General features: G+C 49.2%; 1 long non-coding RNA gene across 1 annotated transcript in view; it reads left to right on the top strand.

The window, feature by feature from the left end:
- Positions 1 to 318: 318 nt before the first annotated feature.
- LOC119382475 (uncharacterized) overlaps positions 319 to 13,394 on the top strand; it is a 101,689-nt gene continuing 88,613 nt past the window's right edge. Inside the window, exon 1 of the long non-coding RNA XR_005181542.1 lies at positions 319 to 972. This is a non-coding gene — a long non-coding RNA (uncharacterized LOC119382475). The remainder of the gene's footprint in view (positions 973 to 13,394) is intronic.

Here is a 13,394-nt window from a genome sequence, read left to right as displayed (position 1 = left end):
CTTGCACACATGCACACGGGTTCGTGAAACGTGCGTGCGTTCTCGGGACACGTATAAGCACTACATATCAACTTACCGCTTCTGGTGTTGGTAATACCCACGTTGCCATTGGCAGCGTTACCCAATCGTAAACAGCTGGTTATACAACACATATGCGGCTCTTCAAGATATATATGTGTGCGTATAAAATTTATACAAATCTTTAGCGTCATTTTGTAAGGTGTGGCTCAGTAAAAAAAGTTACGCCACAGTCACCTACCCGCCGCATGCTTCGCATAGCATCGACTCCCACGGTACGTGGGATCTGCCGAATTTTTTCTTCTTTTTTCATTTTTTTGTGACCAGCTCGTCCACCATCTTCGTGCTGTTGTTCTTAATGAAACGTCCCGTTCAGCGTCTTAACGAAATGATCTTACGTACGACCCGTACGACTAATGAAGCAGGCAGAAGAAGCACCACTGAGCAACAAGTCCGCCGTCGCTAGCAGAGAGGCCGAGAGGCATCGCACATGCCTTCTTTCTGCAGGCCGCCGCTGCAACTTCACCCGATCTCCCCCGAGCTGCCAGAGTAGGCTCGACCGGAAATATGGTCTGTGTACTTTTTTGCTTCACTCTCGCTCCGCTTGGGGCGCCACCTGCAACACTTTCGCTGATGCCGCCGTGGCGAGCGGTTGTTCAAGTTTTCGTCTCTTGCTGATGTTTGTGGTTGCCCGTTGAGTGTTGTCATCCGACAATACACCGGTGATCTGCTGCTAAAGGGCTTGCGAGTCCGTGGTGGGCGTCGACTGGCAGTGACGCATTTGTGCGTGCGTGTTTTGAAGTGAAGTGTAGCGGCTTCAAACAGAAGTGTTGTGTGCGAAAGGTCATCCTCGTTTCCTCGTCGAATAATTCGCCTGGCTTTTAACAGCAGGCGGTGGTGGCTGTGTCACCTTCATGCGGATACACGTCACGTCATCGTCACCAGCGTCACACGGTGAGTTGTCCTTCGTTCGGCGTCGGCACGTTCGCTCCCCCCGCATGCCGGGCTCACCTGTTGCATCACTTTAAAAGGCAACCACCCTGGCCGGCTTCGTGCTGCTGCCGCGGCGCTCGATTTGCATGTTGTAGGCGCACGTGGTTGTAGGCGCAGTGCCAAAACATCTCACCGCTCTCGCTTGGAAAAAGGATAAAAGCGCGGAACGCGCGCCTTGTCTGCGTGGGCGGAGGGGTTTATACGAGAGCTTCGCGTGTTTGTGCATGATCATATCGTCCGGGAGTGCAGTGCGCTTAGGGCTTGCGCGATGCAATATTTTGCATTCGCAAACGATCGCACAGGAAGGCCCTGCGTGTTGTGTAGCCGTAGGTGCAGTGTGGGTGGTGCGTGAAGAAAATCGCGCGAAACCGAATTGGCGTAGAAGGCGGCGGAACTTTGGTCGTTCGTCGTGCTTTCAAGCCATTGGAACAGGTGTACTGTTCTGTTCCATGCTTGTTTCTGATCTTTACATATTGAGCATCGATGATGTACTGTAGCTAAAAGGAGCTTGCCTACGTGAGGGCCACGCTCATTATTAAGTACTTTGCCCCTGCCAGCGCTAACTGAACAAAATGTAGTCCTCTTCGATGAGTATGCGGTTTCGTTTAGGCGAAAGGTTTCACACCATGGGCGTAACCAGGATCTTGTACAGGGTTAGCAGCGATGGAGGAGTGCGGTTTCTGCACCTGCGATTGTCATAAACTGCGTACGCTGTGTCCACTGCAGGCCTGTCCTAACGCTGTATTGTGCGAGCTGATTACACTTTACGCCTGCGACCTTAATTTAATCGCCACACATTTGTAACTATCTGCCGCCCTCGGTTGCGTTTCCCATCCAATGGTATCCATTCATTCGCCTTCACTGACCATCGATTATCTGTTCTACACATTACGTGATCCGCTCAGGTCAACTTTTTTCACTTAGTGGCAACAAAAATAGCGGCTACCGCTGTTTGTTCTCTGATCCATTCTGCTGTCCTCCGATATTTTATATTATGCCTGTGTGTGTGTGTGTGTGTGTGTGTGTGTGTGTGTATGTGTGTGTGTGTGTGTGTGTATATATATATATATATATATATATATATATATATATATATATATATATATAAACACACACACACACTCTTGTACAGATTCCATGGTCCGGTTGCCAAACGTGAATCTCGTTCTCTCGGGAAACGTTGTGCTTTGGATGTTTATCTTCAATTCTAGTTTAGCCCTCTACGGTTAAGGTCTTCAATCACTTTTTTTTTTTTTTTTTTGCAAGTCGTAGGTGTATTAATATACGTCTACATACGGTGGGTGTCAAGAAATGTTTGGGGAGCGGCGGGGCTTGCATACGATTTAAAAGTAATGAGCCCAACTGATGTTTTTCCTGAGAAGTTAGTGCTAACAGCCGGTTTGCTGTCTTCGCAATGCAATTTCGGTCATCTCGCTTTTCGAACGAAATGCAACCTCGGCAATACCACGTCGGCTTGCTCGCCGCTCTGACGCGAAGTGCGCTTCCCGATGTTAGCGAAGAGCTGCAATGTTCGGCCGTCGCACTACCCTTCAGCGAAATGGTCCTTCCCGTTACTCAAGGCAATGTCGCGTGCCGACCTTCGGGCTTTTACGAGCACGCGCGCTCTAAGTGGATGGCGGCAAGTTTGCAGCAGGGCAGTGTTGTCGTTGGATATCACCGGCAATCCCTGTGGCCTATGCGTTTCCATCGTTTTCTGCGCTGATTCAGTGTATTTGTTGTAGCAGTTACCTTGCTTTGTTTTCATTGTATTTTGCGTATTTAGACATCACTAATTGTACTGACCTTCGGAATATAAGCGTAATTTATGTGTTGCTACGAGTACGGAGTATGTGATATTTTCTGCAAATAGCTCCAGAGGCAAGCCGTGGTGCATGTAAGGTTTACTTAGTAATTATTATCACTGACGACAATATATTATTAACAGTTCGTACATACGCGCCCGTGTACCTGCAGATGTCCACTGTGATCTTAAAATGCTTGTCAAGGGGTTTTGCTTTCTTTTTTTTTTTTCTCTGCATGGCACGCTCACTACGGCCACAGCGCTACTTATGAGACAGACATGCCACGCCCCCATTATTTCGGGATCTCCCGTTTCATCGGAACGCGTGCAACAGGACTTTCGCTTGGCCTGTGCCGGGCAGGTCGGAACGAAATCTGCTTCATGTAATAATAATAATATTCAAATACAGCATTTATTCACTTATCTTGGCAATAACTGCCATGAATGGACAATTTTTTCTATAATGTGCACCAAATTTTGAGTCGTCATTTTGTGCCGCTCGAACACGTACAACGATGAAACAATTACAGGACACAAGCGCTGAACTGAAAGCCTTTTCTGTTAATATGTTACATAGTGGGGAGGATAATGAACTAGGCGCCTGTGGGAAGGGCGCTCTCGATTCGCGCAATGGATGCTTTGCCAAGGAAATATACGAAATGAAGTAAGGTGGGGTCAGTCACTAATTATGTTCAGACAATCAGTAATTATGTTCCTTTAACAGCGCATTGACGCAGTTGTCGCTCTGTCCTGCGTATTCCTCCTGGCTTTCCGCAAGAAAGCAGTAAGTGATGGTTGCGATGATAACTACTCGTTAATGACTTCAGACACTTGTCCGCGCATGTGCCGTATGAAATTGTTTTCAATTGGCAGCAGAGCCCGTCATTATGTATTCTACTGGTAACCTTTCGTCTTTGTTTGAGCAAAAATGTAAACGTTAATCTAGGGTGGGCAGCTATCTCAAGGCAGTGTCTGGAAAAAAACACAAGTTTAGCAACTGCAGCTTTTGAACGGTGCTTAGTGGAGTGTTACCAGAAATTTTCGTCGGCGGTTGGAGGAGATAGAGAGAGAGGGGGGGGGGGGAGGGGGCGGATTTTCGAGCACATTTTTCAGACATCTTTTATATTACTATAATAATATTTGTTCTCGGACGAGTAGGCCTCAGCCTCCCAAGAAAGGCCGAGGGTGTTTTTAAAGAGTAATGGAAGCTGGTGTATTCCATCCCTTCCTGTGTGTGCTATGTGCGAGAAATTTCGGCACCTTTAGCACACCACATTTTGCGTTAAGTGCCGTTGTCTGCAGTTTACGGTCAGTGCTCGTCCTCAGATGACCGTCTTTCCTCCTCATGGTCGCTGGCGCGATTAGCATGCGGCAGCGGGTAAACGCCGCTCTCGTCTTGTCGGGCCACTTTAGCAGTCGCATCGCAAAACTGCTTGAACTCGTCTGAGGGGTCACGGACACGTCGTCGCTCCGGTAAAGAGCCGCTTTCATTGGCGATGTGGAAGCGGCCATCGGCGTACGGACGCCAGCGGTTTTCGCGGAGCCTTCGTTCGGCGCTGCTGCTGTGCGGCCATGTCGAGAGGAAATTCAACTGCTGGCGCTTACTTCTTCTTTTTGAAACGCTTTTCCCTTCAATTTTATGACTGGCTGATCTCGGTCCTCCCGTTGCCTCTGCATGCGTTTCGTCACGAAGCCGCGCAGCTGCGATCCAACTGGTGGCTGTCATTGACGCGGCTGGCGTCTCTGCTTATTTATTTCTTTATTGCTGATAACAGCGTGTCTCTTTCCTCCTCAAAACGAGCGAATTGTAGCTGCTTCCACGACGCTCTTTTTACAGCGCTGGCGCGGCTGTCTCGCGGTTCGGATAATCTACAATCTTCTTCTTCTGCTCCAAGTGCTCAAAAGAGACGAGAGGGAAAAAGAACACGCTCATCTCTTCGCCCGCTGCTGTACAAGTCCAGCCTTTTCCTTTACGCGTGTGTCATTGATGCCTTTCTGGCCGAGCCTGTCGAGCGTGCCCGACAAGGTGGTGTTTAGCCTCCTCCAAACGGGCCATTCAGCCGGCGAACAACAATCCGCATGCACTGAAGTCGGTCGCGTGTGTTGAAAACGCGTCAGCGTGTCGCGCGTGTTGAAATTGTGAGCGCGTGGTGGCGTTCTGAAACACGCCTGGCATCAATGTCTGAGGGTGGGAGGCCATGGATGTGGTAAGCGAGAGTACATCTACACACGGTAGAGCTCTATTACCTCCACGGCCCAGAGGAGAACATCGTCCTGCAGACCAGGCTTGTTGCATAAAGGTACAGTGCAGATTGTAATAAAGGGATGCGCAATGATAACAGCCGGCATCGGGAAATTGATCGGGGTTTGAGTGTCGGAGTAGTCAATCTAGTCGTATTGTCTGAAGTTGACCGCATATAATTGCAAATTCCCTGGAACGAGGACGAAAGTGCGATGAGTAGTGTTCGCAGATGTCTTGGTGTGCAATGAACCTGTCGCGCGAGCCGCTGGCCTCCCCTTGCGGCGTCTCTTTCCGGTTCGTGAAACCTCGGCCACAGGCGTGGCAGACCCTCGTCCGCAGGAGCCCGAACGGTTGTAAAGTCGGTTGAATGGCGTATTCGCGTGATAATTCCTGCCAGTCTGCCTATCGGTCCACCCGGCACAGCTTGAAAGCGATAAGGCACGAAAGAAAAGAGTTGGCAGTCACAAGAAAGAAGTCACGTGATGAGAGACGCAACATTGTGTCGCACGGGTCCCTCGCTTTTTCCGAAGGTCGTAATGACTCGCCTATGGGAGGCGTATATTTGAATATTCGTCTTTTTCCTTTGCTGGTGTGAAACTGTGTAGGCTTTTCGCAGACAGACAGACAATGAACTTTATTCAGGCCCTGTGGGGCGACTCCGAAAACTCCATTACAGGGGAGGAGCCGCCGCGGGCCGCTCGCACGTCGGGACAATTAGAATGAATAAAGAAATAAAAAGTAAATAACTAAATAAAAGAAAAAGATATCGTGGTTTCCCAGGCGGGCTTTCATTTTATAGTATACTATAATGGTAACTCGATCGACACTCAACAGAAGAGGACCCTAGGACAGATGTATAGCATTTTGATAATAACTTTTAGGGTTTTACGTCCCAAAACCACGATATGATTATGAAGGACGCCGCAGTGGAGGGCTCCGGAAGTTTCAACCATCTGGTGTTCTTTAACGTGCACCTAAATCGAAGTACACGGGCAGCATTTCGCCTACATCGAATTGCCGCCGCCGCGGCCGGGATTCGATCCCGCGATAGCAGTCGAGCACCATAACCACTGGACCACCATGGCGGGGGAGCAGATGGCGAGTTTCTGAGGGTCGAACAGCGGACAGGTTCATTCTCGCCGGAGATGGCGATGAACAGCAGTAAGCTATGAGTAAGCGTAATCTCACTTGGTGATTGGAACGATAAAAGTGGGTGATGAGGTCATCGCCATGTTTTATGATGACGACAGTGATGACGAGGTGGAGCAGCTGTGTCCAGATGACAAAGCCACGGGCAGCAGCGGTGGCCGAGTGGCTGGTGTACCGGCGTAGTTTGTGGCGATGACTGGCGGCCACTGCTCTTTCGGCGTCACCTCCACGAGGCGGCAAGGTACGGGCACTGGAACGCCGCCACGACGGTGTTCTTCTCGGTGTTTTATTCGCCCCTGCCGAACAACCTCGCAAACAAGCGAGACCCAACCCTGCCCGACTTCCTGCTAACACGGGCGACCGTGGTGCTAAACTCGTTTGTCTCGTTTTCGGGATTAAAGAGAAGAAAATGGGAGGCCCTGTCATCCGGGGACCGCTTGCCGGGCCGCCCGTTCTTGCAAGATGCGCAGCGAGCAGAATTTATTTGTTCTCGAGTCCACGTTCGCCGTCGGTTGCGTAGCATGCTGGTTCAGAACCTGCGAGTGCTAGGTTCTTCGCCGCGCTTATCGTCGTTCTCGGCCAGGATGCGGAGAACTGCTGGTGTGCACGAGGCACCCGCCGTGGTAGCTTAGCACGGACGATGTCGCGCTGCTAAGCTCGAGGGCGCGGGTTCGATTCCCTGCCACGGCGGCCGCGTTTAGATGGGGGCGAAGTGCAAAGAACACCCGTGTACTTAGACCCAGGCGCACTTGAAATAACCCCAGGTGGGCCCCCATTACGGCGTGCCTCACAATCACGTCGTGGTTTTGGCACGTGAAACCCCAGCCAATGACGTGCTCGAGGAAGATTTTGAAGGTAGCGCTGATCTACCATACGTGGTTTCGGCCGTTCTGCGCTGAGCACAATGCCGAAGGTTCGATGCCCGGCTCTTTTTTTTTATTTATTTCTTTCTCTGTCTATTTGGTTCTCTTTCTCTCAGTTTCTTCTATCTCTTTTTTGTCTGTTTTTCTATTTCTTTCGCTCTCTCTATTTCTAGCTTCCTCTTTCTATTTCTTTCTCGTTCTTTTTTCCCTTTCTTTTTGTCTATTTCTATTATATGCTTCACTCTCTCCCCTCCCTCTCCTCCTCACTCTCATTTCCCTTTTCCACACCCTGGCTATGCTATACAAGGCTATGTTATGCTCTGCTTGCGTGCCTGGATAGCCGAGTGGTTACGATGCGCGCCTTCGATCGTGGGTACGCGTGTTCGAATCCCGCCTCGTCAAGGCAGTTTTCTCCCCAAGAATTTCCTTGTTTATTTCTCTGTCACCCATCAGAGTTATCAGAATCGTGCGCTCGGCAGATCGGCGCACTTGTTCTGTGAGCGAAGCGGAAGATGAAGAAGAGGACGAACGTGCCAGTTTTGTCCTCTCTTTATGATGATGGTTTTCTGTTGACGGATTACAACCAACGGCTGGCATAAACAGCTGCCTTGTTAATAATTGTAATATCTGGTGTTTTACGCGCCAAAACCACGATATGATTATGGGGCACGCCGCATGGAGGGCGCCGGAAATTTCGAGCATCATGGTGTTCGAACCCGCGTGTTTCGAGTCGGCAGCCGAGCACCGTAACCACTGTGGCACCTATAGGCGGAGTGCAAAAAACTCCCATCTATACTTACATTGAGGTTGAGGTTAACCTCAGGCGTTCGAGGCTAATCCGATGCAGCCGACCGCATCGCTGTTTCGAAACTTCAAGCTTAATAGTTACTTAAAAGTCTTAACGTGTGCGTGCTAGCTCCGGTGTAGTATTCTGTTAAAAAAAAAAAAAAGATATCGCGCCATTTATTTCTCTCTTGTTTTGATCTGGATCTATATATATGATATCCACTTTCGTGCGTTCTTCTTATGCATGCGATGCACAGAACATTCTCGGGTCTGCATGAACACGTTGTGATTGTTTAAAGATTACCATTGCACCAGAAGTGTTCACTATAATCTTGGCAGTGTTTGCATTGTTTTGACGCTGCGCAGTCATCCCAGGGCAACACGGGGCAGAAAACTGCGCGTTTCTATAGACGTCGACATGCGTGGCATCGTTTGTATTGAGGTACAGTCGTGCTCAATATGACTTGCAACACGGGAGCGCGTGGCCTCACGCGTTTAAAGACGACTCACGGTTTCCACTAGCCCTTATTTCCATAACTAAACGCTGTTCTCGCACTCGGGGATGATTCCAAATGAGGAAATGTCATTTAGTTGCTGAAATGAAGACAAGTTGAGACCATACGCAATCTTTGAACTCATGAGGCCACGCCCTCCCGTGTTGCAAGTCATATTGAGTGCGACTGTACATGTCATGCGGGAAATGAAATGCGTGCCCGTATGAAGCGCCGCTGTCGTTTCGGCCATTGAATCGAGGCGTTCATTCTTTATGGGAATGACAGTCGGGGCTTTTCTTGTCCGGACGGCGCGACACAGCCGGCCAGGAATGACGGTACGAGTGCGTCCTTATCAACGCGAACCCGCAGCGCCCTGATGCCCGTTGTCGTGACTCAGCGTTCCGGACAAGTGGTTTGATGCTGACCCGGATATTTATCACTTTCAGTTCCACGCACATATCGGGCACAAATATTTCCGAATTCAGATCTCGGCGACATCTCTATCATGTGCGAAGGAATAATAATAATAATAATAATAATAATAATAATAATAATAATAATAATAATAATAATAATAATAATAATATAATTTCTAGGACTTCACGTGTCAAAACCACAGTATTGCTTGAATGTTCGCAATGGAAGCAAGGAAGTGAATGAATGAACATCACGGTGAGGCACGCCGTAATGGAAGACTCCGAAATCAATATGGCCACCTTTTGTTTCTTTAACGTGAACCTAAACCTATCGGTCGCTGTCATATTGACTCATTCGTTCACTGTTTTTGGCTCATATTTTAATGGCGATAGGCAAAAAACTTTAGAAACCCCGTCTTCCATGGGAACGTGTCATTTTATTTATTTATTTATTTATTTATTTATTTATTTATTTATTTATTTATCGGCAAGTGCAATCCTTTTCTATATAGCGCTTTTGTAAACGTGTACTTCAGATGAAGCGTATATGGTATCTCCATTTTATAAAGGTTTTAAACTGAGCTATGAAGACGGGACGACAACAGGAACAAAAACACACACACACAAGCGCAGATCTTCTCCTGCACCTGTTTGTGTATGTGTTCCTGTTGTCGTCTCTTCATCGCGTAGTTTAAAACTTTCCTGAAACATGAACCGACTAGTCCAACAACATGCCTTCCTCCATTCTATCTCGTGGGCTTTCAGAAACTGCTTCTTAGCTGTTAAGTGCGTGGGCCCGGCTTGTCCATCCGTAGATCTCATATGGCGTGATCACGCTCAAGATCAATGGTCAATACAGACCTAAAACAAGGCCAGCAACGCTCAAAACCGGGTTACAATAAACGAATATGGTCTAAAATAATATAATTAACAGAAATAACCAAGAAGTAATCGCAATAATTAACTTAAGATTGCTAGAAAGCCTTCGAAAACATGCGGCTGACACCCGCGCCGCGCTAGAGAGGGCGCCACCGCCTTGCCAAGCACGCGATTTCTCCTCCCACCGGCGCTTCTCCGGCGCCTTCGTCGCTACATCCGGAGGGGGAAACAATCTGACGGAACTCGCTGCAGATGACACGTATGATATCTCACCTGCCGTAACGAGCAGGAAGTCGATAAAGCGCAGCAAAAAGTGGCGCGCATGTCGCACACCGAGTTTGCGAATCTCCCTATCAAGATTCTACTCGTGCCGGGGAAACCCTACATGATTTGAAGTGGGGGCCGGGCAGGCAGATGTCTTCGAGTGTCATTTTGTGCTCTGTGTGCCATGGCAAAAAAAAAATCCGGGGGGGGGGGGGGGGGCTGTTCACGGGCTCGGTGTGCCACCCGCTGGCTACGCTATGGCTTTAGCGCAGGATTTAGCATTACACCAATCGCTACATAAGCTTTTTGTTTGAAGCGCAGACCTTGTTCTAGGTAGTCTTCTCTTTTTTTATTTTATTTTCTCACAGGGTAATGTGTAGACTGGAAGATACCGTGTTCGAAAAGGCGCTCCCCGCCGTTCATTTTTTTAAATGCGAATGCATTTCTTAGTTGGGCTATGTCAGGCGTCCGGCGTTGTCCGCGGCGCCCTCTCCCATAGCAACAGCTGCGGGCGCTTATCCTCGCCCCTAGCAACCGGAGCATGTGGTGCTAGAGAGTGTAGGAGAGGGTAGATGCAGTGCTTCGCCGCTCCTTGTCTCGCCGTTCGCTCTCTCTCCTCCCTGCGCCCCACTCTCCCGACCGCTCGCGCCTCACTCTCGACCGTTCGCTGGCTGGGCGCCTCTCAAGGCGATGGCAGAAGTCGGTGAAGGCGAATGTCTGACGGCAGCGGTACCCTCTCTCGGCGCAAGAAATGCATTCGCATTTCCTCACGATTCCCTTCGGGGAGGTGGGGGCATTTTTTTTTCTCTCATAATGTGCCAAGGGGATGCGGTGATAGGAGCTAAACGGTGGGATTTTCACGCTGTTTCGTAATCTGCGCGACAAACGCTGACAAAAAGCTGGAGAAATGTCGCGAGGTCTCGTTGCGCCAGTGCAAAAAGCCTTCAGGTCGCGAAGATGACGCGGCGACAGCTGCCGCAGCATGCGCCAGCGAGCGCCGGTGAGCCGACCCGTGACGTCACCCTTCATGTCTCTGCAGCTGCTGCGTTGGTTCTGCTCGGCTGCCCGTCCTGCGCACTGATTGCCGGGAAGGACCGGCGGAAGCGGCCGCCACGCGCCGCTGCCTGCACGCTCTTTGGTTTTAAATGTTAAAAAATAAGAATGAATATACGTCGGTTGGACGAAGGCGCGATGCATTCAGCGCAAATGGTCACGTAAACAGGTTACCGACGTCTGTAGATCCCGATCTTCGCTTCGTTCTATTTTCCACTTTCGCCGCCGCGTACCGGATGCAAACAACAGGCGCATTTGCCGCTTGATGTATTAGTGGCTGCCTCCGCGTGGCTCTTATCTGCACGAAGAATCGCCCGCGGAAATACGCTTACGCGGACCGAAACGGCCGGCACAAATCGTTGAAGGGGTTGCACGGACCCGCTGTTTCCCGTGAGCGATGGCACGTGCCGAAAAGTTGACACACCACCATATATTCTCCCACGACACGCGGTTATCGAAATAGGACTTTATTGTTTGTGATACTTATTGCGTTCAATTGGTGCGCGAAAAACGACAGGCCTGCGCGGAAAGCGCAGCACAGTCACAGCGAAAGCTGGAAGAGCGGCATTTCTAGAGCCCGTTATAAACTCTTTTGTGGCTACTAATACAAGTACATTAGCAACGTACCCACTACGCCACAAATCATAATTTTTGGGAAGTTGGGAAGCACCCACCACAACGTTATTCGTTATTCTGCGGAGAAGAGCGGTATCATCTGTAAGGCATTTTGTGCACTTTGTTGATTCGACGGTTGACGGGGATGAAGAATTATGGCTGAGCCCTTTTTAATGGGTTGGAAGCTTTAAATGACCCACTAGTTACGTAATTCATATTGCGTGACGCCCGGTCGTTATTTAACTGTCCCACCGCGCTTTATAACATACGTTAACCAGAGAAACGGAGAGAGAGAGAGAGAGAGAAAGAGAGGGGGAGTTAACTTTATTGAGAGCCTGAGGAAATGGATCATGAGAGCCTTATGGGCTTCCTTGGCAACCAATAATAGAGCACTTGCGAGGAACCCACTACGCTATAATCATCATAATTTTTGTGAAGTAGGGAAGCAGCCACTATGCAAATTTTCGTCATTCTGAGGAGAACCGTGGTACTCGCTAAACACCTGTGAGGCATTATGTGCACTTTGTTGATGCTGTGGCTTATGACGATGAAGAATTATGGCAGAGCCCTTTGTAATGGGTTGGAAGCATTCAACAACCCACTCGTTGTGCAATTCGCATTGTGTGACGCCTGGTTACAGAATTCGCGTTTGTGTAACGCCTGGTTGTTATTTTACTCTTCGACCACACTACATTACATATGTTAAAGGGACACTAAAGGCAAATATTAAGTCGACGTTGATTGTTGAAATAGCGGTCCAGAAACCTTGTAGTGCTGCTTTTGTGCCAAGGAAGTGCTTATTTTGAAATAAAATCACGTTTTTAGTGGTCCGCATCGCGTTAGCGCGCTTCAAATCTCCCGCCTGAAAATACGACTTTCATACGTCACTGCTGCCGCGCCCAACGTTGCCCGCTTTTACTGCGCGGCCGCCGACACTAGTAGCAGCCGAGCGGAAGTAGCGGGACCCACAGTAGCAACAACGGCGCTGCGGCAAAGACTTGCTCGGATGGGCACATTCAAAGCCTTCACCAAGTTGCGGTTGGTCTCGTAATCCTCAGTACGAAAGTGCAGCGAGCACACACGCAGAGGTTTTGACTGTTTAGCACACTGGCGCAATGGCATGACAAAGCCACTTCGAGCGTAAGGGTTCATTCCGCGGCACCCAGTGAAAAGACACACCGGTTTCCTTGCTGCAGCACTGGCGTTGTGCACCATTTGGGCATCCGGCAATATCACACGCATGCGGCATTTTGTCGAACTTTGTCATAGCGACTTTCACGAGCGCGCAAAACACGCACGGCAGTACGCGATCCCGAAACTACCACTGAGACGGGCGAGGCGCGGTTCGGCGAAAACGGAAAATTTGAACCACGCGCGCCGTTCCCCATGACAACGCCACGGAGGTTTTTTTTTCCATGAATCAAGCGGAAACGAACAAACAGCATTTTATTACGTCTTTTGATGCTCGGAATGTTCTTTTTTTACTGCTGCTAGTTTGATTACTAGTGATTTATTGTAGGCCGACTTCCATACGTCATCGGGATCACTTCGAAAATGTCCCACTCGTGGCGCTCATCATGTGATACATTTAGCTTAATTTCTCGGTAAGTAGGGCACTGCTGTTTATAATATTGCCGTTTTAGAAGTTGTCATACATTGGGCTTTCACTCTGACATAAATTGTTATTTGCCTTTAGTGTCCCTTTAATGTGGTTCTTTCCCGACATGAAGCCTGTATAGGGTCTTTTTGCAAAGCACTTTCAAGCACCGGCATGGCTCCGACAATAAAAAAAAGAACGGCATGGCTCCGAGGTAGAACACT

This window comes from Rhipicephalus sanguineus, chromosome 2 (assembly GCF_013339695.2).
Source record: "Rhipicephalus sanguineus isolate Rsan-2018 chromosome 2, BIME_Rsan_1.4, whole genome shotgun sequence".
In the NCBI taxonomy this organism is placed as follows: Eukaryota; Metazoa; Arthropoda; class Arachnida; order Ixodida; family Ixodidae; genus Rhipicephalus; species Rhipicephalus sanguineus.
This window is presented reverse-complemented; position numbering and strand designations above follow the sequence as displayed.